The following is a 26,164-nucleotide window of genomic DNA, read 5'->3' on the forward strand; positions in this document are numbered from 1 at the left end:
TGAAAGAACACTGAGGTGGGCCGTGCATTTGGTACCTGGGCCTTCAGTGAGGACGTACCCGACATAATCCACCTCTTAATACCACCACTATCAAGTTGCAATTAAAGAAACCATCAATACTTTACAATAAACGCAATATAACAACACTTGGCATTTCTGAGAGAGGCGTTTCATATGGAGGGTGAAGACCATTTTACTAAAGCAAGAAACCCAGTTAAGACTCCAAACCTCTACACTACAACTGCAACTGTGCCACGTACATCATCTGGAGCAGTTCGGAATCAATATTTGTCTAATAACATGATAAAAACATAAAAATGTAAATAAAATACAATCTGCTCACCAGAGATGCAGACTCATAATCTGCAGCGCCCCTCAGAGGCTGTAATCCAGTGGTACCGCTCGTATTCACTGGTCTGGAAGTGGAGAACAAACCCTTTCCTGGGCTGAGACACGCTAGATAGCTTCAGGGTTGACCGACCTCCTCACCATGTCTATCTTTTCTTCAAAATGTATTTTTAAGTATGTACAAGACCAAATACTTTTTATTCAAAAAAGTCTAACTCGGATGTATTAATGTGTGCAGCTACACACATGTTTTTCCAGTCAAACTCGGCTGTAACAGTTTCCCTCTGAACAACCAAACAGAGGACGGAAAAATGCTAACGCTATTCTGGGGAATATGAAATCTGATTGGGCAGATTAGATCGACATGGCAGCACATAGAGGCTAAAATCTAATTTGACAAAATATTTAACATACACGTGCTGGAAGCAGTGCAGCCGAGAGAAACGCCACGAAATGAAGAGAATAAACTTTTGGAAATAAATTAATAAAATTTCATGGAACAAATATTCGAATTTATGTGTTTAGGCTATATGGATAAAAGTATTGCGACACCTGACTTTTCCAGTCATATGTGCTTTTCTCCAAACTATTGGAGCAATGCAATTGTGTAGGACATTTGGATAGCATGACATTTTCCCCTCACTTGAACTGAGAGACCCAAAACCTGTTCCAGCATGACAAATACAGCTCTATCAAGATCTCCTTTACATGGGTTTGAGTTGTGTTTGTGGGTCTCTGTGTTTCCTTAAATATTTATTTTATTCATATCTATCGACTTGCACAGACTCGTCTGGGACGTCTCATATAATAGTCATGTCAAAATGCTGGTAAATGGTAACTCCGTGGTTAAAGCTCTGGGTTACTTATAGGAAGGTTGGCGGTTTAAGCCTTGGTATCCCCAAGCTGCCACTCTTGGGGCCCTTGAGCAAGGCCCTTAACCCACCAGGGGCGCTGTATCATGGCTGACCCTCCACTCTGACCCCAGCTTTAATAACGCATCAGTAGAAACAGCAGGTTCTGATTTTCTTGTCTTTTTTTATACCAAGTCCAAACTATACACTTGTGTATAATGTGGGTTTTCTTCGAAACTCTACATTACCCTAGAATAAAATGAAGGCTTGTGTTAACATGAACAGGAAGTCTATAATGATGAAAAACCGTGACGAATCGAAAGCTTCGTTTGATTTGGTGTGTTAATTGAGCTGTAACACAGGAAAGCACAGGGTCTCTCCTGAATATACAGTCGCTACTGTTAGACCTGAAACTGCTCAGCCAATCAGATTTCAGAAAGGCACCTACTATCCGTTTAATGCCTGCTGTTTTAATCCTCAATGAGACGAGATGAGGAGACAGGATGTTGGAGGTGGTGTCAGTTACGTCTAGTTTGCAGACAGATGAGATGGAAAATCCTACTGGCAAACGCACTGTAACAAGAAAGAAAAAAAAAGAAATATTTTTTTATTAGGTGATTCAAAAGCATCCTTTAATCACCTGGAAAAGCGTCTGTATGTGTGTGGGGGTTTTTTTTTCCAGGCAATTCGAACCTTCCGGTAGTGCACGAGGCTTTACTGATTGTGAGGATGTAAGCGGCAAAAAATTACAGACTCATTAAAGCGCCATCTTAGGATGAGGTCACATGTTTAGCATCGGAAATATCCCTTTCCTGATTTCTTTTTATTAAATACTGATGAACTTTCAATGACTTAAATATGAGACCACATGAAGCCCATTTCGGGTTTTCTGGCAGACGGGCTACGCTAAAGACAAACACGCGCGGTATTGCGAGGCTATGCTTCATTCTATGTAGAAAAAACACACCTGCACTGGTTTTCCAGTTTCCAGTTGTACACTCAACATACATCTTATTCACCGTATTTTTCATTTGCTGAGGAGCGTTTGAGTCAAACCAGGACTTTTATTGTTACAGGTATAAATACGGATGCTAGCACGGCAGTACTTGAAAACAGTCATCACCAAGGTGATGTGATGTGGAACGACAAGTATCAGTGTTTTTTTTTTGTTGTTGTTTTTAATTAATCCTTTGATGAAAATGTGGAGTTTTTTTTTTTTTTTTTTTTTTACACCCGACTCTTACAATGATACCAGTTATATCTGCTGCATAGGGTATTCGCTATACAGAGACGCACCCTGTGCACAAATCCAGCTTCATTAACCTCAACCCCACTGAACACATTTGAGATGAACTGAAACGCTGAGTCAGCATGCCTGACCTTCTTGCCAAATATCATTGACTGAATTTGTATCCCTGTGTGGCTGAATGTCCCCTACAACTATGGTCCAAAATCGAGCTTTTTCAGAAGCCTTTGTAGCAGCAAACGAGAAACCAAGCACTTATAAATGCCCATGGGTTTTCAATTAGGATCGGGTGTCCGAATACTTCTGGCAGCATCGTGTTCTTCCCTGCATATGTCTTTGGGGGGGAAAAACAGAATCGACAATAAGTGCATTAACAAGCTTCCAGAGCCGACGTTATGCCAAATGGATCCCTGACCAATCAGAATCAAGCATTCAGCAGCATCTAAACACTGGTATAAACGGCTAGCTCAGGCTAGCTTTGTTGATCTGTTTTTGCCTGTAGAGTTGGGCTGCAGTGGGATCTCAGAGCGTTGTGTGTGGAGATAGAGAGGGGGATTTGAGCTCACTGAGTGAGCACTGGGGTTAGAGTATAAACTAAGGAGATTGAGGGGGCATGAAGAGATCGCCGGTAATAGACTGGTATAATAGCCAAGTAAATCCCCGTTGAGCCAACTCGCCTACACACACACACAAACTCCCTCTCTTTCTAGTTCTGCCTCTTTCCCAGTACACCCACCGCAGTCACACATCTCTGCCCCTATTTAAGTCTAACACTCACACACACTACAGGCGGCTGACCCTGCTGCCCCGGCTCTCGCTGCAGCCTTAATTGGTGTCATTAGGAGCTCTGAATGCGGTGAGATAATTGGCAAGGCCCACTTGAGCAAACAGGACTTCAATAGACTCATTTAGCCATGTGGTGGTGATGGGACAAGTGTCAGGGGAGTCCTGAGGAGGGGGTGAGAAGCAGAGCGGGGGGTAGGTTGAGGAGGCTTTCTGTTTAAGTGGCCCTTTATAACAGGTGCAGGGCGTCTCCCACGCCGTCTCCCACTGCTGTCACTCGGGAGTTGCCAAATTAGACCACAGTGCGCTTTACAGTTGCTTTGGAGCATTTCTCGAATCGTTCTTAATATTTGCAAACCGGTAAGTGCATTTCTCAAAACAATACTTTTCTCAAAATCTTTCGTTTAAAAGTATCAACGAACATCTCATTGCCCTCAGAATGAAAATTTTAATTTATTCTCAATATTTATTAAAGAAATTATTTAATTTCTTCTGTTTGGCATCTATGAATTTCAGCAGCACAAATGTATTTATTTGTTTGCATATTTGATTTATATCGATTGCAAGATTCACCTTTGACCTGTTTTAGAGAACTGGTTGATGATTGGTTGATCTGATGCCGTTCACTCGCCTTCATTTGTGACATTCAAGATTCATCTGCACATTTCATTGATTCAACACATTTACTAATAAAAGTTTAATAGAAATTGACAGATGATAAAAACTGGTTTAACATTCAACGACTTACAACTGATGCTGAGATGTTTTTGGGGTTAAAACTATTCAGGTGAAACCAGTAGAATATATTTTGATCAACACGAACATAAACTGATAATGTAGGAAACAGCAGACACTCATACACAATGGATTAAATGATGTACAAAAGCTTTCGCCATTTGATCAAAGCAACAAGAAATTTTCTTATGATGAGCACAAATGACTAAATGATGTGGAGGTTGAACAATTAGTTTTGAGAATTTCATTTCTGATCTGAGAAATGCGCAAAAAGCAACTGAGAAAAACTAATCGTTTTGCATTTAATGATTATGAAATGAATTGATGCCTACAGGTTTTGGGGATTTAAACTATTTAGTAGTGAGAAGTAGTAAACATTACCGCGAATCTGGCGCCCCCCCTGGTTTATCGCGGAATTGCGTTTGCCACATAACTAATTAGTTTGGCTGATTTTTCCAAAAAACTTATAGGGAATTGTTTTTATGGAGTTTTATGTTAAAATAATGAAATGTATTAATAAAATTGTAATTATTAATTATAAAATGAAGTAGAATGTTAATACGGTACAGTACTGTAAAAATAAAACAGCATTTATGGGTTGCGCCCGTTTATCGTGGTTTTTGGTTTATAGCGGGCGTTTTCGGAACCTAACCACCGCAATAAACGAGGGATTACTGTATATATATTTTGATCAACATGACAAACAATTGATAATGTAGGAAACAGCAGACAATTGTTCACAACAAGTTCAATTTGTTCGAAGCAACGAGTGACTACAAGAGGTGAAGTAGTTTTGAGAATTTTATTTCTGAGCTGAGAAAAGCTCCAAAGCAACTGAGAAAAACTCTCAAATCTGATTGGTCAGATATTTTTGTATGCAAGCACAGCTCGGACATACGGTAGAAACCGGCTGGTACGAATGGGTTATCGTTTCTATAGTAACAGCTTACACAGGGACTTGTCATAACCTAAGATTAATTAAATAACAAAAAAAAAGATTCACGCATTTCAATTTCATTGTGGATGTGGTGAAGCGGACAGTCGAAGCAGACAGAAGCAGGGTTGTAGGAGAGCTGCAGGATGTTTGGATTTGAGTGGCAGAAGGCTCTTTGGTTCGAGGTTCCTGAAGCCTTTCAGTCTGCTGCTAAACTCTAACAGATTTCATTACAGCATCCCAGTGGAGCTGCACAGCCACAACACACACACAACACACATAACACACACACAAACACACACTGTGCCAAGTCAGAATTTTACTAAATAAACCTCAAATGTGTTTTTTTTTCCGTCAGATGGCAGGCTGCTGGTTGAAGCGAGGAGTGTCTGAGTATAGCAGCGTGTTTTCTTCCTCTCGCTCACGTCCCGCTGCTGCTGTTTTTTTCCCCAGATTTTTCCTAACGTGCAGGAGCTTTATCGTGGCTTTACACGTCTTACTTCCATGCTTGTACTCTTGAAATTCCCAATCCCATCTCTCTCTCTCGCGTGTGTGTGTGTGTGTGTGTGTGTATGTGGCCTTTGCCGTGGGCACATTTCATGGCTGATTACTCCTCGTTGAGAGCCAGTTTACCAAAACATGCCGACTTCCAACACATTCAGACAGGGAGACTCTGAGATGAAAAAAAAAAAAATGATAGAATTAGACGCCTATTTATATATTTTCCATTGCCTTGCCCATCGCTCTCATTCTCTTCCTATCCCTCTTGGTCTTTCTCTATTAGTCCCAATCTGTGCATCTCTGTCTCTGTCTCTATCTAACATTCTACTGCTGACATTCTCACTCTGTAGCTCTCTCTCTCTCTCTCTCTCTCTCTCTCTCTCTCTCTCTCTCTGTCTCTCTAATCGCCTCTCTTCATTCATCCGCTGCTCACTTTTCCCCACTCTCTCACTCTGTTACGATGAAAAGATGGAATCTAACCCAGCCATTAATGTGGATTAGTGAGGTAGAGAATGTTTGTCAGAAGGCCAGGCAGATCAAAAGTTGCCAGCCAGCGAACCAGAAACTTCCCTAAGTCCTTGATACAGCGGATACTTAAAAACAAGCTCACACACTCACACACACACACACACACACACACACACACACACACACACACACACACACACACACACATTCAACCCGCTACACCCATGCTGAGTCCTTTTAACTACACAACTGCAGTTTCAAAGCTCAGATCTCCAGATAACACACTACCACACAGTCACACAGACATGAAGCTGATATTAGATTATTATAAGACTGAAAATCAGCTTTAAAGTAGAATTTTTGTTCTCCCTCTCGTTCTGTATTTATAAAGACACGTAATCGTAGTCATGCACCCGTGTGCGATAACGTAATATTATTATTATTACAGCTCTTGTGGTTTGTGTTATTGTGAACGAGATTGAAAGTCTAAGTATTAAATCACGAGCAATGCACGAGCATCTGGGCAGTGTTGCATCATTTACAATCGTACACGTACTAAAGGTTTTCTGGTTAAATGTTTTAGGAACGTTGCATCATCTGTTTTCCCCTTTTCACAATTCAGCCGCTCGATGCTGAAGATTTTAATGTCTCGATTCATTCCATCCCTACGTGGCAACATAAGTGAAATTAGTCCATATTTCATATAATTAATGAGCATGAAGCAAAGCAGAGAATAAATCTCAGTGTAGAACGAGTAAGATTCCCTTTGTTTAATGAGTAATTAAAAATCAAATATTAGGAATTATTAACTGAGTGAACAAATTCTTACAATTGAATAAATTATTATAATGAATTCTATTTTGAGTTTGAGTTGAAAAACTGGCTAACGGCCAGGAACGGTTTTGCTCAGTCGCGTTTTGAATCATCTTTAATATTTGCAAACCAGTGAGTGCATTTTCTCAAAACCATTTGTACAAACGTCACAACACGTTGGATTTCTTGCCAAAGAAACTTTTCTCAAAATCCTCAGTTCATCTCTTAAAAGTAAGGATTTGTGTCTCATTGTTCGCTAACAAGATGGTGGCGATGTTTTAGTCGAAAATGCACAAGGCTGAATTTCTTCTGTACGAGATCTATGAATTTCAACAGCACAAACTGTATTTATTTAATTTATATTGATTGCAAGAGACCAAACACGATCCACACTTTTACTGTAATCGTGTCTTGTTTGTAGGACGTGGCCGTCACCGCCATTCCTCTACGGATGAATGTTGCCACTCTGTTTTGAAAAAGCGTGTGTGTGTGTGTGTGTGTGTGTGTGTGTGTGTGTGTGTGTGTGTGTGTGTGTGTGTGTGTGTGTGTGTGTAAAGCTTTGAGGTGGTGTTTGCTGGACTGCGAGCCGTAAGCTCGTAGCGCTCATTAGAGAGGTATTACATCCCCATGTGACCCCAGATGGCACAGAGCGAAGGCTGCATAGCGTTGCGGGCTGGACGGCCATGTTGATCCATTGTAAATCATGCTTCCTTCAGGTGGCCAAACTAAACATCGCCTGTGAATGGAGCTCCTGCTGGTGTGGTCCCGGGTTTATTTGCTTCCACATCGATTGAATACAGACACGTTTTCGAGCGTGCACAAGACGTGAGGATGGTCAGGAAGGAAAAACATAGCCGTTGTTCTGCAAGTGATGAGAGCTTCATCGTGTACTGTAGTGCACCTGGTCTGTTACAAATAAACAAGGAAAAGGGAAAATGTATCTTTTCATATAATACCTGAGAAATACAGTTAATTAAATCGATCCCTCTGTGTGTTTTTCTAGCATCGCTTATGAACTTTGGCATTCTATAAACACTATACACCTGACCGTTAGATTGATATGTGTATCTGTTTGAACATCCCATTCCCCATTTAGTCCATATTTTCTCTTATAATGACCTCCACTCTTCTGGGAGGATGTTCCACTAGATTTTGTGAAGATTTGGGATCATTCATATTCAAGGGTGTTAGTAAAGTCAGGTCCTGATGTAGGCGATAGGGATGCGCATCTCCATAACTGAGGCAGATGCGATTCGTATCTCGATGCAGCTACCGATACGATGCGATATGATTCAACGCAATATGACGCAATGGAAAAAATATGATGCTTTGCAATTTAGAAAAAAAAGATGAAAGAGGTTCTTTTCCTGTTGTGTCTGCAGGAAGTTACAGCTCTACCTCTGCCATGTTAATCTGTTTTCTACGTGACTCCCAGGACGCGCCTCGGTCTCCGTAGCGTTGCGATGCGTCATGTTCACGTAGCAGCAGCGGCGCTGAGAGAACGCGCTCGAGATGCAGTTTAGAAAGAGAAATCGATCTACATATCAAATATCGATCAAGTTCTATAGCAGGAGACCTTCCACTCCAACTGATGTAAAGCAGATCTTCATGGAGCAGGATTTGTGCACAGGTTTAGTTCAGTGTGAAGAGAGGGATTAATAAACGTTTCATTCATTCAAAAAGAGAGAGGAAGAGAAAAGATAAGCAGTAGAAACTATATAAAAAAAAAAACCTTGAAGACTAGATAAATAAATAAATAAATAAATAAATAAATAAATAAATAAATAAATGGATGGATCTGGGAGTTTTTCTCCTCCAAAGATCGCTTCCAGTGTAAATACATTTCAGCAGACCTCCTCATTACTGAACCGCGGATTTATTCAAGCGTTTTGTGCACATTAGGCAAATGTGTGCCACCGAATTTATTTATTTGTTTGTTTGTTTGGGTGTTTATTTATTTCGATCCTTTAAGTAATCCACCTACCAAATCCACCGAATTCTTTGTTATTCTACATGAACATGAGGTTTCTACAGTTACACACTTTTGCTTGTAGAGTAAGAGCTCGCCACTCAGGGACTCGTACTGCAGGTGCTGGACGTAAATGTGTCATTTTTTAATTACAGTGAATTTACATACACAGCATAGTTACAGTGTTTCTTCGCATATCCCAGTGATGTTAGAAAGCCGGGTTTAGCCATGGTACAGCTCCCCTGGAGTTTAGAGGATTAAGGGCCTTGCTCAAGGGCCCCAAGAGTGGCAGCTTAGCGATAAAGGGCTTGAACCCCAAACCTTCTGATGACTAACCCAGAGCCTCAACCTGCTGAGCTCCCACTTCTCATGTTTTATATGTAGCTGTAGATAATAGACGTCATTGATTATTTCCAACAGCAGCATCATGGTTATTCCATAATTCTAAAAAGTGATCAGTTAATCACGTTATAAGTCTAATAGCAAACCGTGTAGTGTGTGTGTGTGTGTGTGTGTGTGTGTGTGTGTGCGCGCGTTGTGTAACTAACTAAACTGCTCTTAAGGTTGTTCAACACTCAAGGGTCTTTGCAGAAAGAAGGACAGGGTGGATTTAGAAGGAGAGAGAGAGAGAGAGAGAGAGAGAGAGAGAGAGAGAGAGAGAGAGAGAGAGAGAGAGAGAGAGAGACAGCAGTCATATGTGGTGGGAAATGCTGCCCCTCAATGGCAGCTTGATGTTACTGCAGGCCCTCCAGTGTGATCAGGGGTTAAAGAGGTAAAGAATCAATCTGGAGAAAATTGATTTTCTAGAAAAGCCTGCCATTATTTCACAGTAAAAGTGTCAACATGGGAACTTAAAGTTCATTCTGTTTTTCCTGCTCTCTCTCTCTCTCTCTCTCTCTCTCTCTCTCTCTCTCTCTCTCTCTCTCTCTCTCTCTCTCTCTCTCTCTTTAAGCCAGAAGATGAAATTGTTAGGGAGATGAAAAGCCATATTGACCCTGCTGCCTTTTCCGTTTTGTCACTCGGTGCTACAGATCTTTGTGCGCTGAATGTTCGAGTGACAGCGGGATGAATGGACGAATGGTTGGAAAGAAACGAGCGTAGGATGTATGAACACTTGTATTGATCTGGAACCGGAGACTCGGCACTCGCCTCTGCTCTGCTCTGGAGCCAGGAATGGAGAAGAGACTGAAATTCAGTCTCATTACATCAGTCATTAGTCTTACATTATTTCTCTCTCTCTCTCTCTCTCTCTCTCTCTCTCTCTCTCTCTCTCTCTCTCTCTCTCTCTCTCTCTCTCTCTCTCTCTCTCTCTCTCCCTATCTTTCTGCAGGTCTGCTCTTTCATTTCTGGCTTGTTTCTGCATGCTGTCTTTCTCTCTCTCTATCTCTCTCTCTCTTTTTTCTGGATGCTGTTTAGCCTTTAATCCTCCTGCAGCTTCTGTTTTTCACACACCAAATTATATCAAATCGCAGTACATGAGCAGGATTTCTTTTGCGGGAAAAACACTTATTTTGCATTAAGAAAGAATTCAAATACAAGTTCAGTAAAAAAAAAAAAAAAAAAGTTCTAAACTTTCTAAATTCCCTCTCAACAGAGTCCTTATGCACCATTGTCTGAATATATTCACTGATTTTTATTCACTAGTCTAGTTGGGAGCTTAGTGGTTAATTCTCTGGGTTACTGATCCAAAAGTTGGGGGTTCAAGCACTGGTATCGCCAAGCTGCCACTGTTGGGCCCTTGAGCAAGGCCCCTAACTCTTTGTGCTCCGGAGGCGCTGTTTTATGGCTGAACCTGCGCTTTGACCCCAGCTTCCTAACATCACTGGGATATGTGAAGAACAAACTGTTTTATATATATACATCATATAAATCACGATACGCTTGATGTTACTGCAGGCCCAATATCGCTTAACCTCTTATTTAATTCTATTCCTCACATATGACATTATTAAATAAGTGCTAACAATTATTCAGTAAGCTAATGGAAAAAAAAATGCCCCATTGTCCGCCCTTGAGACTTTAAAGAGTCAACCAGGAACAAGAAACTCACTGTCTGGAACGTTTATCATTCGGTGGCTCCAATGCGTAATGCGTATCGTGACTCGTAAATAATTGCAGCATGACCTTAGATAACTTAAGATTTGACGAATGACGACATGTCAGGGTACGTTTTTTTATTAAAGTCCATCAATTCAGTTTTCATTTTTACTCCTGTTGCATTATTTAACTAACTGTAGACATTTTCCAGAAATCCTGATACGATAAATCTTGACTCCAAATTCAGTATATGGACAAAAGGACAAAAGGATACCAGTCTTTTTTCAGGCATATGTGGCTTTTACCTTAACGCTGGAGACACACGATATATTGGATGGCTTTTGATGCGGCAGCATGAAAATGTATCCTCACTTGAACTAGGAGACCCAAAACTGTCTCAGCATGACGATGCTCCTGTGCACAAAGCCAGCTCCATGAAGATACGCTTTGCATGGGATGGAGTGGAAGATCTTCTGCTGTAGAGCTCCAAACCCTATTGAACACCCTTGTGAATGTGCACAAACCTTCACAAAATCTAGTCAGAATCAAATTGTGAAGGAGCACTGGGATGAGCACTGGGATAAGCTCTGGGATGGGATCTGGGATGAGCTCTGGGATAAGTTTTGGGATGAGCTCTGGAATGGGATTTGGGATGAGCTCTGGAATGAGCTCTGGGATGAGCTCTGGGATGGGATCTGGGATGAGCTCTGGGATGGGATCCGGAATGAGCTCTGGGATAAGCACTGGGATGAGTACTGGGATAAGCTCTGGAATGGGATCTGGGATGAGCTCTGGGATGAGTCTTTATGATTACAGAAGCATGCACAGATGATCCACTGAACAAGAGTAATACTCGAGGCATGAACTGTTTTGGGGAAATGTAAATCTGTCGAGAATCCATGCGAGAGTATCCGAACAGAAGTGAGTGAATGAGTCATGGGTGTGGAACAGCACATGTTGTGCATCGAGATGAATCAGAAAACAGAGCGCTTTTTCTCTCTCTCTCTCTCTCTCTCTCTCTCTCTCTCTCTCTCTCTCTCTTTCTCTCTCTCTCTCTCTCTCTCTCTCTCTCTCTCTCTCTCTCTCTCTCTCTCTCTCTCTTTCTCTCTCTCTCTCAGGCAGGAGAAGGGTATCAGGATCAGACATCTGTAGCTCTCCAGTCTGGTCTCGAGACATTTTCTCTGTATGTTTGTATTCGCCTTGGATTTTGCTGTATACCTGTCACAGTATTGGACATTGTTCTTGCAAAATCTGGCGATAATTTTGACTGAACCTTTTTGCATGAGGTTTTCTTTTTTCTTTTCTCTTTTTTTTTTATCCAAACGTTTCCGGGATACTGAACAAACAAGAAAATGATCATGCCTTACTGAGGCACCTGGACAATTACCATTGATTCATTCATTCATTCATTGAAACTCTGACTGCACCCCAGGCCTCCTCACTTAAGGAGAAAATCCATTTTTAATTGATTAAAATAATACAAATTTAATTAAAAAATTTTTTTTTTAAATATTGGATATAAAAGAGAAAAAACCTGAACTCTATTACAAAAAAAAACAGTTCTCAATTATGAAAATATGGTAAATAAAATAAATATGAATATATTAATTAAAAATATAATTATATTTATTATTTTTAAAATTATAACAAATCAAGTCAAGTCAAGTCAAGTTTATTTGTATAGCGCTTTTCACAACAGACATTGTCTCAAAGCAGCTTTACAGAAAACAACAGTGTATTATATATTACAATATATTGTAATATATATTGTAATATATATATAGTACAATATATTAACAAATATATAATATAGCGCTCTCCGTGCAGCATGCAGTCTCACGTGTAAAAACAAACAGCATGTGGTGTCAGTGACTTGCCTCTAGAGGCCACTCTCGTAAAGATAGCTGACCTTTTCAGCCACTTCAGTGTAGGATACGACCTGGAAAAACTATGAGTATGGATTTTTGCAGATAGTTTTAGCAAACAATTTTCACTGCGTTCACTCGGAAAGCATCTCATGGAGAAGCAGGAGAAACATGTACAGCTCGACCCAGAGCGAGAGAAGGAGAGGAAGGATGTGTTATCATCTTTCTCTTCAGTATCTCTAATGTCTGTCTGTTCACTTAAAATCTCTCCCTCTGTGTACTCTGACGCTATTCCCTCATCACCACACCATCATCATCATCATCATCACCATCACTACGCTCATAACTTCCTGTCACACACATGAGCGCAGACGTGATAACAAGACTCTTCCCCCCACCGCACGTGCTCAACGCGGTACGCAAAAGCTCCATCTGTGCCTGCCACCTTATTTTAACGCAATCAGAAATGGGTTGCACTCTGGGTTGCCAGATCTGTGTGAAGAAAAGCAGCATCAAGCACCAGACCCTATACATCATGACTGTTATTATAGAAATGCAGTTTTAATGGTGATGTCCCTCAGTAGCCTGCATTTTATTCAACTAGTTTTTAGTCATAATACAGAATTGATATTGATGTTTGTTAGTCAGTATGTACGGAGTGGGGAGTGGGATCTGGACCCCTCTGGGGGAAAACGAGGAAAGGAAATACACACAAAACCCAATTAAGGATGGAATGAATAAATGGTAGGAGTAAAGGAATTTCTATCTAATTTCTTTCTATTCTATCTATCTATATTTCTATAAGAATATCTATCTATCTATCTATCTATCTATCTATCTATCTATCTATCTATCTATCTATCTATCTATCTATCTATCTATCTATCTATCTATCGATTCCCATTTTCTTTCTTTCTATCTTTCTTTCCTTCTTTCTTTCATTTCCCATTTTCTATCTATTTATCTATCTTTCTTTCTTTCTTTCTTTCTTTCTTTCTTTCTTTCTTTCTTTCTTTCTTTCTTTCTTTCTTTCTTTCTTTTAATTCACATTTTCTATCTATCTATCTATCTATCTATCTATCTATCTATCTATCTATCTATCTATCTATCTATCTATCTATCTATCTATCTATCTATCTATCTATCAATTACCATTTTCTTTTTTTTTATCTTTCTTTCCTTCTTTCTTTCATTTCCCATTTTCTATCTAGCATTCTTTCTTTCTTTCTTTCTTTCTTTCTTTCTTTCTTTCTTTCTTTCTTTCTTTCTTTCTTTCTTTCTTTCTTTCTTTCTTTCTTTCAATTCCCATTTTCTATCTATCTATCTATCTATCTATCTATCTATCTATCTATCTATCTATCTATCTATCTATCTATCTATCTATCTATCTATCTATCCGTCTTTCTTTCTTTCTTTCTTTCTTTCTTTCTTTCTTTCTTTCTTTCTTTCTTTCTTTCTTTCTTTCTTTCTTTCTTTCTTTCTTTCTTTCTTTTAATTCCCATTTTCTATCTATCTATCTATCTATCTATCTATCTATCTATCTATCTATCTATCTATCTATCTATCTATCTATCTATCTATCTATCCGTCTTTCTTTCATTTCCCATTTTCTTTCTTTCTTTCTTTCTTTCTTTCTTTCTTTCTTTCTTTCTTTCTTTCTTTCTTTCTTTCTTTCTTTCTTTCTTTCTTTCTTTCTTTTAATTCACATTTTCTATCTATCTATCTATCTATCTATCTATCTATCTATCTATCTATCTATCTATCTATCTATCTATCTATCTATCTATCTATCTATCAATTCCCATTTTCTTTTTTTTTTATCTTTCTTTCCTTCTTTCTTTCATTTCCCATTTTCTATCTAGCATTCTTTCTTTCTTTCTTTCTTTCTTTCTTTCTTTCTTTCTTTCTTTCTTTCTTTCTTTCTTTCTTTCTTTCTTTCTTTCTTTCAATTCCCATTTTCTATCTATCTATCTATCTATCTATCTATCTATCTATCTATCTATCTATCTATCTATCTATCTATCTATCTATCTATCTATCCGTCTTTCTTTCTTTCTTTCTTTCTTTCTTTCTTTCTTTCTTTCTTTCTTTCTTTCTTTCTTTCTTTCTTTCTTTCTTTTAATTCCCATTTTCTATCTATCTATCTATCTATCTATCTATCTATCTATCTATCTATCTATCTATCTATCTATCTATCTATCTATCTATCTATCTATCTATCTATCTATCCGTCTTTCTTTCATTTCCCATTTTCTTTCTTTCTTTCTTTCTTTCTTTCTTTCTTTCTTTCTTTCTTTCTTTCTTTCTTTCTTTCTTTCTTTCTTTCTTTCTTTCTTTCTTTCTTTCTTTCTTTTTTCCAATCCCCTTTTACTCTTTCTCCATATCTCTCCATATGCTCTTGTGTGTTTGATGTTGTGTCTCAGTACTTCTACAGTCTTTGACACTAACAATAGAAAACTAAAGAAAATATAGTATTACTACAGAAATTAGGAAACATGAGATCGATCTGATCTGAGGGTCAGAAACAGCATTACAGCAACACTGGTGATAATTTGATCATTTTGTGAAGGCGTGATCATTATATAGTCGTATCATCTCCCTGTATATGTACACGATCCGACAGGAGGGTGTACCATTACATTTCTTCTCGTCGTTGCTCCAACATGTCATCATGGCCATTAAAATGTCTCGCTGCAGGAAAGAAGAGCTTCTTCGTACTGATAGAAAGAATGGTAAGAAGGTTCTGGACAAAAAGCTTATGTTCCCGATTGCAGCTGATTGCATCTCTAACAGGAGAGATGATAAACACCTCCTGCAGCAGTGTGTGACGAGCGAGATCAAGTGATCGTAGCACCTGAGCAGAACGACTTGCAGAAACGCAGGAAGCTGGAGACTCGTGCAGATCTTCTCAGATGTGGAGGACTTTTAGGACTGAACTGTAATCTGAGCTTCAGGTGTATTAGCGGAATCGTGGCTAATAGCTTGAACGAGGTTTAGTTCCTCAGGTTCCTCACGTTACTTGTGTGTTAAACGGAGTGGTGTCCAGTGCTTCCATCCAGCTGCAGACAGAGGGCGCTGGCTCCTTTACAGATGGTGCATGAGCGTCTGGAGAACAGCTGGAGAGGCAGTAAGGCAGAAAGAGGGAAATGTCTGGCCACACGGGAGAGAGAAGGAAGACATGGTTATGAGAGAGCATTTAAGTTTTATATGCGAGTGAATGAGAGAAAGCAGGAGTGCTGTAAACGAGGGAGGAATGTGAGCAGACAGAGAGAGAGAGAGAGAGAGAGAGAGAGATCTAATGATGAAGATGATAAAGCGAGGTGTAGACATGGAGGAAGCAGGGAGAGAATTCGGTCTTAGATGTCTTAAACCACTAATCTCTACTAAATCATCTACTACCACCCCACTCCTTCATTTACTCCATCTCTATCTGTTTCTCTATCATTCTTTTTCTCTTCTGTCTGTTTTTTCTTTCTGTTTATGTCTATATCTGTATTTTCCCTGTCTCTCTTTCATTCTCTGTCTCCTCCAAATCCCCCTTTTCTATCTTTCTTTCTTTCTTTCTTTCTTTCTTTCTTTCTTTCTTTCTTTCTTTCTTTCTTTCTTTCTTTCTTTCTTTCTTTCTTTCTTTCTTTCTTTCTTTCTTTCTCATACCCTCTTGCACATTATTTTTTCTCTATCTCTTATTCCTTGTCTTTCTCTTTCTCCTCCCTCTCTCTTTGTCACTATTTCTGTCTATCTGTCTATTTGCCCCTATCTCTCTCTCTCTCTCTCTCTCTCTCTCTCTCTCTCTCTCTCTCTCTCTCTCTCTCTCTCTCTCTCCCTCCCTCCCCTGCTGTAATGTAGACCGTAGCGGGAGCTGAAAGCCAGAGCGGCTCAGGCTGCTGGCGCTTGTTGGCCGTGCTGAAGGATTTTTCATTTTACTTAATGGCACATATCATATCAGGATTTCACACAGCTTCTCCCCCGGGGAGGCAGCCACGCTCGCGGCAATTAGAGTGACAGCGGCCAGGCGGGTATCATCCCAGCGGTGCTCTGAGGACTGCTAACTAGCCCTGAGAGAAATCGGCCTGAGAGAGAGAGAGAGAGAGAGAGAGAGAGAGAGAGAGAGAGAGAGAGAGAGAGAGAGAGAGAGAAAAAGAGAGAGAGAGAGAGATTTAGCACCAGGTGGATTCAAATTAACTAGAGGAAAAGAGAGGCAGGATTAAAGCACCTTGTATCACCTTATACAGCAGATTCACAGCAGTCATAAAGAAGAAGCGCAGAGCCGCTCTATTACTGGGAACCACTGGGAAATATGTGTCAGTACTGAGATCGAGTCAGGTTATAGAGAGTCAGTACTGACATCGAGTCAGATTGTAGAGAGTCAGTACTGAGATTGAGTCAGATTATAGAGAGTCAGTACTGAGATCGAGTCAGGTTATAGAGAGTCAGTACTGACATCGAGTCAGATTGTAGAGAGTCAGTACTGAGATTGAGTCAGATTATAGAGAGTCAGTACTGAGATCGAGTCAGGTTATAGAGAGTCAGTACTGACATCGAGTCAGATTGTAGAGAGTCAGTACTGAGATTGAGTCAGATTATAGAGAGTCAGTACTGAGATCGAGTCAGGTTATAGAGAGTCAGTACTGAGATCAAGTCTGGTTATAGAGAGTCAGTACTGAGATTGAGTCAGATTATAGAGAGTCAGTACTGAGATCGAGTCAGGTTATAGAGAGTCAGTACTGAGATCGAGTCAGGTTATAGAGAGTCAGTACTGAGATTGAGTCAGATTATAGAGAGTCAGTACTGAGATCGAGTCAGGTTATAGAGAGTCAGTACTGAGATCAAGTCTGGTTATAGAGAGTCAGTACTGAGATTGAGTCAGATTATAGAGAGTCAGTACTGAGATCGAGTCAGGTTATAGAGAGTCAGTACTGAGATCGAGTCAGGTTATAGAGAGTCAGTACTGAGATCGAGTCAGGTTATAGAGAGTCAGTACTGAGATTGAGTCAGATTATAGAGAGTCAGTACTGAGATCGAGTCAGGTTATAGAGAGTCAGTACTGAGTTCGAGTCAGGTTATAGAGAGTCAGTACTGAGATTGAGTCAGATTATAGAGAGTCAGTACTGAGATCGAGTCAGGTTATAGAGAGTCAGTACTGAGATCGAGTAAGGTTATAGAGAGTCAGTACTGAGATCGAGTCAGGTTATAGAGAGTCAGTACTGAGATTGAGTCAGGGTTGTAGAGAGTCAGTACTAAGATCGGATCAGTTTATAGAGAGAGTCAACACTAAAATAGAGGCAGGTTATAGTAAGAGTCAGTTCCGAGATAGTCAGGTTATAGAGAGAGTCAGTACTGAGATAGAGTTACAGTAAATTTCAAGAAAGAGTCACGGTTAAGAAACTGTCAGGTTTTAAAGAAAGTGAGGTTTGAATGAGAGTCAGTTTTGAGGCAGAGAGTCAGGTTTGAGGCTATATTTTGATAGCGAGAGTAATTCTTTTTTTCACAGTGACGTGTTTTGTATTACGTTCATGAAAGGCATTTATTATTCATACGTGGTTGACAATAACCTCCCTCTCTCTCTCTCTCTCTCTCTCTCTCTCTCTCTCTCTCTCTCTCTCTCTCTCTCTCTCTCTTTCTTCTGTACCGCTACCTTATTCTTTCTCCTTCAGTCATAATGCTTACCTGGTCAGGGAAATCAATAGGTGGTGAAGCCTGACTGACTGTCTCCTCTCTGGACCTGCACCGAGACATTCTCGCTCTTGGTTCTGGCCCAAAATGCCAATCTGGACTGTACCAATATCGAGCAGTGTGGGGGGGTCAGTGTTCTCTGCATGCAATCATTTAACAGACTCTGCTGCTACTGGGGAAAAAATCGCTCATCAATCTGGCAGTGCCTGCTTCCCCTTAATGTGGCACACACACACACACACACACACACACACACACACACACACACACACACACACACACACACACACTCTGCACTGCCAGCTTGCTTAATGACTTTATATTTGATCAATTAAGAGTCATTTTGCTGTTTTGCTCTGGCCTGTGGAGATATGGCAGTGCAGTTGAGTGGCAGATGGAAGGTGAAGTGCTGCTGTGGGATGGACTGTGGGGTCCGGGGCAACAAAGTGCTCGGCTAATCGAGGGGAAAAAACACCATGACATCCCTCACAAACCTTGCTGGTTCTCGCTTCAATCTCACCCACAGATACTTTTATCTTCTCACACCCTTCCCTCTTCATCAGTCCAATCATTCTTTTTATTTCTTCTTCTTCTTCTTCTTTTCTTTTTTTTTTTTCTCCGTTTCCTGCCTGTCGTTCTTGCCAAGTCAGTGTGAGGGAATTTGAGTAATAAGGTGAGTCGAGCTTTGGGTGACTGCCAGGTTTGGAGGCGAGGTAGTGCAGACGAGGACAGAGGAGTCTACCTGCCCTGAGTGATCCGTGTCTGAGCTACACACACACACACACACACACACACACTCCACACACACACACACACACACAACTCTTAGAGAAGCCTCAGGGAGAAATCCAAGCCAGCAATCCAAGGAAGTGGAGGACAGAGCTGCAAAAGCCTCTGACACTCAGGGTGATGAGTAAGAGGGAGAGAGAGTAGGAAAGTGCTTTCCACAGTAAAAAAAAAAAAAAAAAAATCAACACTTGATGGCTGTGTGTGTGTGTGTGTGTGTGTGTGTGTGTGTGTGTGTGTGTGTGTGTGTGTGTGTGTGTGTGTGTGTGTGTGTGCATATGCACTCGTTCTGGAGAAGTATGGCCTGATAAGTGGAGCAGGTAGTGTACAGTGTACATGCTGTAGGAGAAAAAAAAACTGAGAGAATAAAATTGTAGAACTCACATTGAATTCTTACTAGGGAATCTGACAGGAAGTAAACTGAGCCTTCCTAACAGGAAGTGACACAATACGATGAAATACAAGTACTTTGAGAGGTTTAAGTAAATGGGAAGCAAAGTGAAATAGCGACTTTTAATGGCTAACCATTCGTTTTTATTTATCTGTATTTGTTTCTTATATTGCTGGAACTATCAGCAAAAATCCATAAAGATAGTTTTTCCGGGTTGCGCCTGTTTCTAAAGGAAGTCATTGTTACTGTAGTTATACACTACGAGAGCGGCCTCTAGAGGCGAATCAATGACACCACATGCTGTCTGTTCCGACACGTGAAACGACGCGCGCTGTACCTAACCAAAGTTAACATATAAAAAGAAAATTTACTTAATTTAAAAAAATGTATTAGTAAATGTTGCAATTAACAAACAAACTATAAACAATACTTTTAAAACATTTATTAACCTTTTTAAATGTTACAAAATAAATATTACTTTAAAGCAATACAATTTCACAAAAATCCAAACAGCCGTGCTTAAAATGGCCAGAGCATTAAAATTAAATTACATTTTTATTTTTGTGATAAAGTTTTAAAATGAAGTGTTATTTTAGTTTTTTAATCCAGTATCCATTTTAAAAAGAATCATTTGATTAATTGCTTATCGGCACATGTATACCTATGCTCCGTAGCTAGCTAGGTCATTTGTGTAGCTATATCACACTAGCTGCCAGGGTAACCATGGCAACCGGCAGAAAACCCAAGACGGCGATGTCTACTAGAGTGAATGTAGCTTTTTTTCCCCAAGAAAAACCTTTGTGTTGTACTTTACTGATAACTGCTAACATCTTATCGTCCTGTCATTATTCCCCGGAACGTCACATTTTATTTCCACATTTTATATTAATGCACCCAAACAGGAGGACTGTCTTCCTCTGCCACTGAGCTGCACCACAGTTCCTTTCTTTTCCTCTCTTCGCCTTTTCAGGGGTCATGTGACGTGTGTACAAAACACATCAATACGGCTCTGAATGATGATTTACATATTGATCTTGAATCACGTAATACTACGAATAGTTTCCTGATACAGCTTCCAGATGTTGAGTATAAAACAAGAAAAAATGTGCAGTGTGGAGAAATGAGCCGTGTTCTGTTACTTATAATACACATTCATTTTCTCTCTCTCTTTCTCTCTCTCTCTCTCTCTCTCTCTTTCTCTCTCTCTCGCTCACTCACTTTCTCTATCTATCTACCTATCTATCTATCTATCTATCTATCTATCTATCTATCTATCTATCTATCTATCTATCTATCTATCTATCTATCTATCTATCTATCTATCTCACTCTTTCTTTCTTTCAATCTCTCTCTTTAATCCACTCGCTCAATTTTTATATTCTTTAATTTCTCAATCTCTATCTCTTTCTCTCTGTCTCTCTACATTTTTTTCTCTCTGTATATCTCATGGTAAAGTGTGGAGAAATTATTTATGTATATATATATATATATATATATATATATATATATATATATATATATATATATATATATATATATATATATATATATATATACTGTATATAACTTGTTAATTCTCTCTCTCTCTCTCTCTCTCTCTCTCTCTCTCTCTCTCTATCCCTCTCTCTTTCTCTCTGTCTCAAACCCACTACTTTTTCTTTCTTTCATGTCGTTATTCTCTCTCTCTCTCTCTCTCTCTCTCTCTCTCTCTCTCTCTCAAGTGTAGAAATAGGCCATATATTGTGTATGACTTCTAAAATACTTTCTCTTTCTTTCTTTCTTTCTTTCTTTCTTTCTTTCTTTCTTTCTTTCTTTCTTTCTTTCTTTCTTTCTTTCTTTCTTTCTTTCTTTCTTTCTTTCTTTCTCTCTCTCTCTCTCTCTTTCCCTCCCTCTCTTTTTCCGGTATGTGTGTGTGTGTGTGTGTGTGTGTGTGTGTGTGTGTGTGTGTGTGTATACATAAAACCAGCGGTAATAGAGGTGATGAGGCCAAAAGGTGATGAGGAGCACAAGTTCCTGCCCATCAATATTATTTCAGGTTTTCCTTCAATAAAAAGATCAGCACACAGCGCCGATAATTCTTATGCCAGGATCCTCACGATCAATTCTCTTCGATATCGATCCGTCTACTTCCTAATGCAGACGTCTGGTTTAATCTTGGGCACAAACCGCTTTGAAAACGAGTGCTGCTTGTGTGTGTTGTTGAGAAGCTAAACTCGGCCAACACGAGAATATCATATTTCACCTCAGCAAGTTAGTGTTCACATGCAGGGAACATTCATGTAGAGTGAAAGCATTTAATCAGCACGCCAAGTGTGTGTGTGTGTGTGTGTGTGTGTGTGTGTGTGTGTGTGTGTGTGTGTGTGTGTGTGTGTGTGTGTGTGTGTGTGCCTGCAGTATCTGAGCCTTTCTCTGGAGGGAGTCATAGATACACGGGAGATGAAAAGTTGAACGTGTAAACAGCAGCACTGTTGGACCTGAGAGACGACGTGCCACTGACAGTAACACACATCTCTCACTGCGTATTCATTACCCAGTCTCTCAGGCTTCCTCACCTCACCTCACTTCACCTACATCAGTAGCTTACTTTATTATCACCCTTGTGGATGAATGAACACAAATCTCCACAGAATCTAGTGGAACATCTTCCGAGAAGAGTGGCGGTTATCATAAATACATATATAGGGACTCAATCAAGTCAAGTCAAGTTTATTTCTACAGCGCTTTTCACAACAGACATTGTCTCAAAGCAGCTTTACAGAATTTAACAGTAAAGTTGAATGGTGTGTGTTTATCCCTGATGAGTAGCCGTGGCGACTGTGGCAAGGAAATACTCCCTTAGATGTTATGAGGAAGAAACCTTGAGAGGAACCAGACTCAAAAGAGGAACCCATCCTCATTTGGGTGACATCAGGAGTGTGATTATAGTCTTTTAAACAATACAGAACACTGGAGAGTGAGAACTAACATGAGTACTGGAGTGTGTGATTATAAGTGATGATCTTCCTACAGTCTTTTACAGTTATTTGAGATTATGGAACTAGGAGCTACTGAGCAACTCATATAATAGCTCAACATTTGCGATCATCACAGATCCAACACCAGCTTCTCCATCTTGGAGCCTTCACTCAAGGAGGTCCAGTGTCTAAACTCCACACATGTAGTGGGAATCAATTGGCACTGGTACGTCTCTAGGGTTCAGGAAGTTTGCGAGTTCGGCATCTACTTCTTTAAAGGTCCATAATCTTCATGAGTTGGGACGTGACTGGAGCTGGAGCAACCTCAGGATGCCTCAGGATGGGAAGAGAAAGAGAAGCAGTGGAGAGGAATTAGCGTAGCTGCTGTTCATGATATTAACAGCACAAGTTAATAATGTGCATTTGATCAGACATATTGGAGAACAAGGTTATGATGTGTGTAAAAATAAACGCAATTACTAAAGCAAGAAACCCAATAAACACAATTCAACACGTCTCCTTTCACTGGAGCCACAACTGCATCTTTAGCAGAAGCATCGATATTAACCTTAAAAAAAATGCTTTTCTGTCAGCGGCGACTGTGGCATGGAAAAACTCTCTCAGATGGCATGAGGAAGAAACCATAAGAAACTCAAATCTCATCCTCGTCTGGGTGGCACACGTGTCCATTCGTTACAGTTCCAACAAGATGCCATTACATTACTGTACATGTTTTCTATAATAACGGCTCACTTCTGCTTTGTGTGTACGTGTGTTGATGTGTGTGCGGAGAACGGAGACAGTCGCAGCAGGATAAAGTTCTAAAGCTGGGCCGAGTAAAGAGTTAATAGTTTGTGCTCACCTCAGGAAATGGGTGGAGTCTGCAATGTTGCTGGATTCGGCTCTTCTGACTGGATGATTCAGGCTTGTTTTCACTTTGGCCTGCAGACTGTATGTGCCAGCGGGGGGAGGGAAGGGCTGCGTAACCTTGCACGCATTTTTCCATTCCAGCCCATGTTCCAGTTCAGCTCTGTGACTGTGTCATTATTTAGGGCCCTTTTTTCTTTTTACGCCTCCTAATGTAGTGTTTATGCATTATTTTTTTACTGTTTCTTGCAATGAAGGAGATGAACAGGGATGAAGGGGATGGCGAGTGAGAAGTCAGTAAGCTCATGGAAGTGTGTGTGTGTGTGTGTGTGTGTGTGTGTGTGTGTGTGTGTGTGTGTGTGTGTGTGTGTGTGAGATGAAGTGTGAGGGAGTGTGATGAATGGGCGTCAGAATTAAGAGTGCTCCTGGGAACCGGGTTTTCTGAACCACAGCCTCAGGCTCCTCTCCTCCACTTCTCCTCCACCTGCTCAGGGAAAAAAGAGCTGAACCTGTTTATCTCTCTCCTTAACGTATTTTATGTGTTCCCGTTGCCACTACCGATACTTCCTGTTCTCTTCTAACATATATTTCCTCTTTCCTTTCTTCTCGTTTTTTTCCCGTATTCCGCTCGGCCGAACCAAGATTGTGCTGATTCGAGAAGCCAGATTACAGACAGACCTCAGCATCAGTCTTAAAATCAGTGTTTGTGTATCGTTTAAGGATCATTAGATGTCTCTGCACTCGAGTAGTTAAAGATGTGAGCACACTGTTGCTAGGCAACTGGGAAATATGAAGACAGATATCAACTAGCTATCAGCTGCAAGTAACTAGCAAGTAGCTATTGAGTCATATACAAACATCTCACACTGCATGGACTGTTGGGACACCTCACTTTTCTAGCCATGTGTGGTTCTTCACACAAACCTGGAGGCACACAATTGTATAGGACGTCTTTGGATGCGGTATCATAAAAATGTCCCATCACTTGAACTACCTGTTCCAGCATGATGATGCCCCTGTGCTCAAATGAAGCTCCATGAAGGGGGTTGAAGTGGAAGATCTCCTGCTATAGAGCTTCCTATTGAACATGATGAATGTGAACACTGACTGACTGATTAGTCCCAATTTGCTCTTCTAATTCCCTCCACTCTTCTGGGAAGATGTTCCACTAGATTTGAAGTGTGCTTATGGATATTTGTGTTCATCAGCCACAAGGGTAAGACAGGTACTGATGTAGGTAAGGAGACCTGGGGTGCAGTCAGCGTTCACATTCATCCCAAAGGTGTTCAGTAGGGAGGAGATCAGAGTTCTATAGCAGGAGATCTTCCTCTCCAAAGCATGTAAACCAGATCTTCAAGGAGCTCACTTTGTGCACAGGGGCATTGCATTGCCATGCTGGAGCAGGTTTGTGTTTCCAAGTTCAAGTGAATGCAAAATTTTATTATGGCGCATCTCAAGACGTTCTGTACAATTGAGTGTCTTCAGCTTTGTGGTAACAGTTTGGAAAAGAACCACATATGGCAGGAAAGGTCAGGTGTCCCAATACCTTTGACAATATATAGTGTGTGTGTGTGTATGTATATATATATATATATATATTTAGGGCTGTCAATTGATTAATATATTTATTCGCATGATTGTCATGAGTTAACTCGTGTTTAACTGCAACTTAATCTCACATTTGTATTTGTTCTAAATGTACCTTAAATTAATGCATTTTAAGTTTTAAGTACTCTAATCAACATGGCCATTGACAAATATAAATACTTTATGCAAATGTATGTTTATTATTAATGAAACCAAACTCAACATAGAGCAATATTCTTGTGAATGTTTTAAAGTAATTATGGTGTTTTAAATTACATAAATCATCAGTTTTGCTATGTTTCCACACGGACTGTTTTAATTGCCGGATGTGTGCATCATGGCGGGTTTTTGGTGCTTGATTCGAGACATGGCGCATCAGTTAAACAAGTGTTTAGTAAATATAAATGATTTTCCCGTGGAGGTTTGTGTATATCTGAGAAAAGAAAGGAATAAATATATATTATATATTATACATTTATAATATTATATATTTGTTCATTTATACTTTTTAATAAAACAGAAATGCGTGCTGAATTACTCAGACGTTAATACTAATGAGTGCGTTATTTGCGGTAATGTGTTTATTTTGACAGCCCGAATATATATATATATAATGATAATATAGTATAGAATAGATTAAGAGTGTGCATAATATAATCTATAATAATGGTGCGGGGGGTGGGGAGCTCTGTTGGAGCAAGAAAATTTGTTTTGATCTTTTTTTTTTTTTATTGAAAATTTTATTTTATGTAAAATATCAATAAAAAGACTTTGGGAGGAAAAAAATAAGTAAATAAAAATAAGAATTACCCCCACTCTTCTAGATGGTCAAGGTGAGGAGATCTGGGGGTGCAGCCAGTGTTCACATTTATCAATGTCAAATGATTTGGAGCTTTTTAGCAGGAGATCTTCCTCTGCACCCCATGTTAAGCATATCTTCATGGAGCTGGCTTTGTGTACAGGAACATTGTCATGCTGGAACAGGTTTGGGTCTCTTTGTTTAACTGAAGGGAAAATTTCCTCTCTATAGACATTCTATACAATAACAATTCGTGGAAGAAGCACATATGGCAGGAAAAATCAGGTGTCCCCAGCATGTCCATATAGTCCACACAGTCTCCATGGTGCTGAGAATATAAACATGAAATCTGTATACAATGAAATGTAGAAATTAAAACAGCATGTCCTGCTAGCGTTTGTAACGCAGTGTCTAGGCGTGTGGGTGTTTTTTTTTTTCTTTTCTTTTTTCTTTAATACAGAAACGAATCAACTCAAATATTCACTCTCAGAATATTACGCCTGTTTTTTATTGTTGTTGTTTTTTTTTTTGTTTTTTTTTTTTTACCAACAATGTCA

At 39.8% G+C, this 26,164-nt stretch overlaps 1 protein-coding gene across 2 annotated transcripts in view; it reads left to right on the top strand.

Moving 5' to 3' along the window:
- The window catches only part of wnt5b (wingless-type MMTV integration site family, member 5b), a 118,889-nt gene that overhangs the window by 7,984 nt on the left and 84,741 nt on the right, over positions 1-26,164 (top strand). Inside the window, exon 1 of one of the 2 annotated variants that reach the window (XM_083528019.1) lies at positions 23,897-24,044. The exons of the other annotated variant lie outside the window; for it this stretch is intronic. The gene's annotated coding sequence lies outside the window, so the exon portion shown is untranslated. Of the gene's footprint in view, positions 1-23,896; positions 24,045-26,164 lie in introns of those variants that run through there. 2 annotated transcript variants of the gene reach the window in all.

This window comes from Silurus aristotelis (assembly GCF_946808225.1).
Source record: "Silurus aristotelis genome assembly, chromosome: 24".
NCBI classification, from domain to species: domain Eukaryota; kingdom Metazoa; phylum Chordata; class Actinopteri; order Siluriformes; family Siluridae; genus Silurus; species Silurus aristotelis.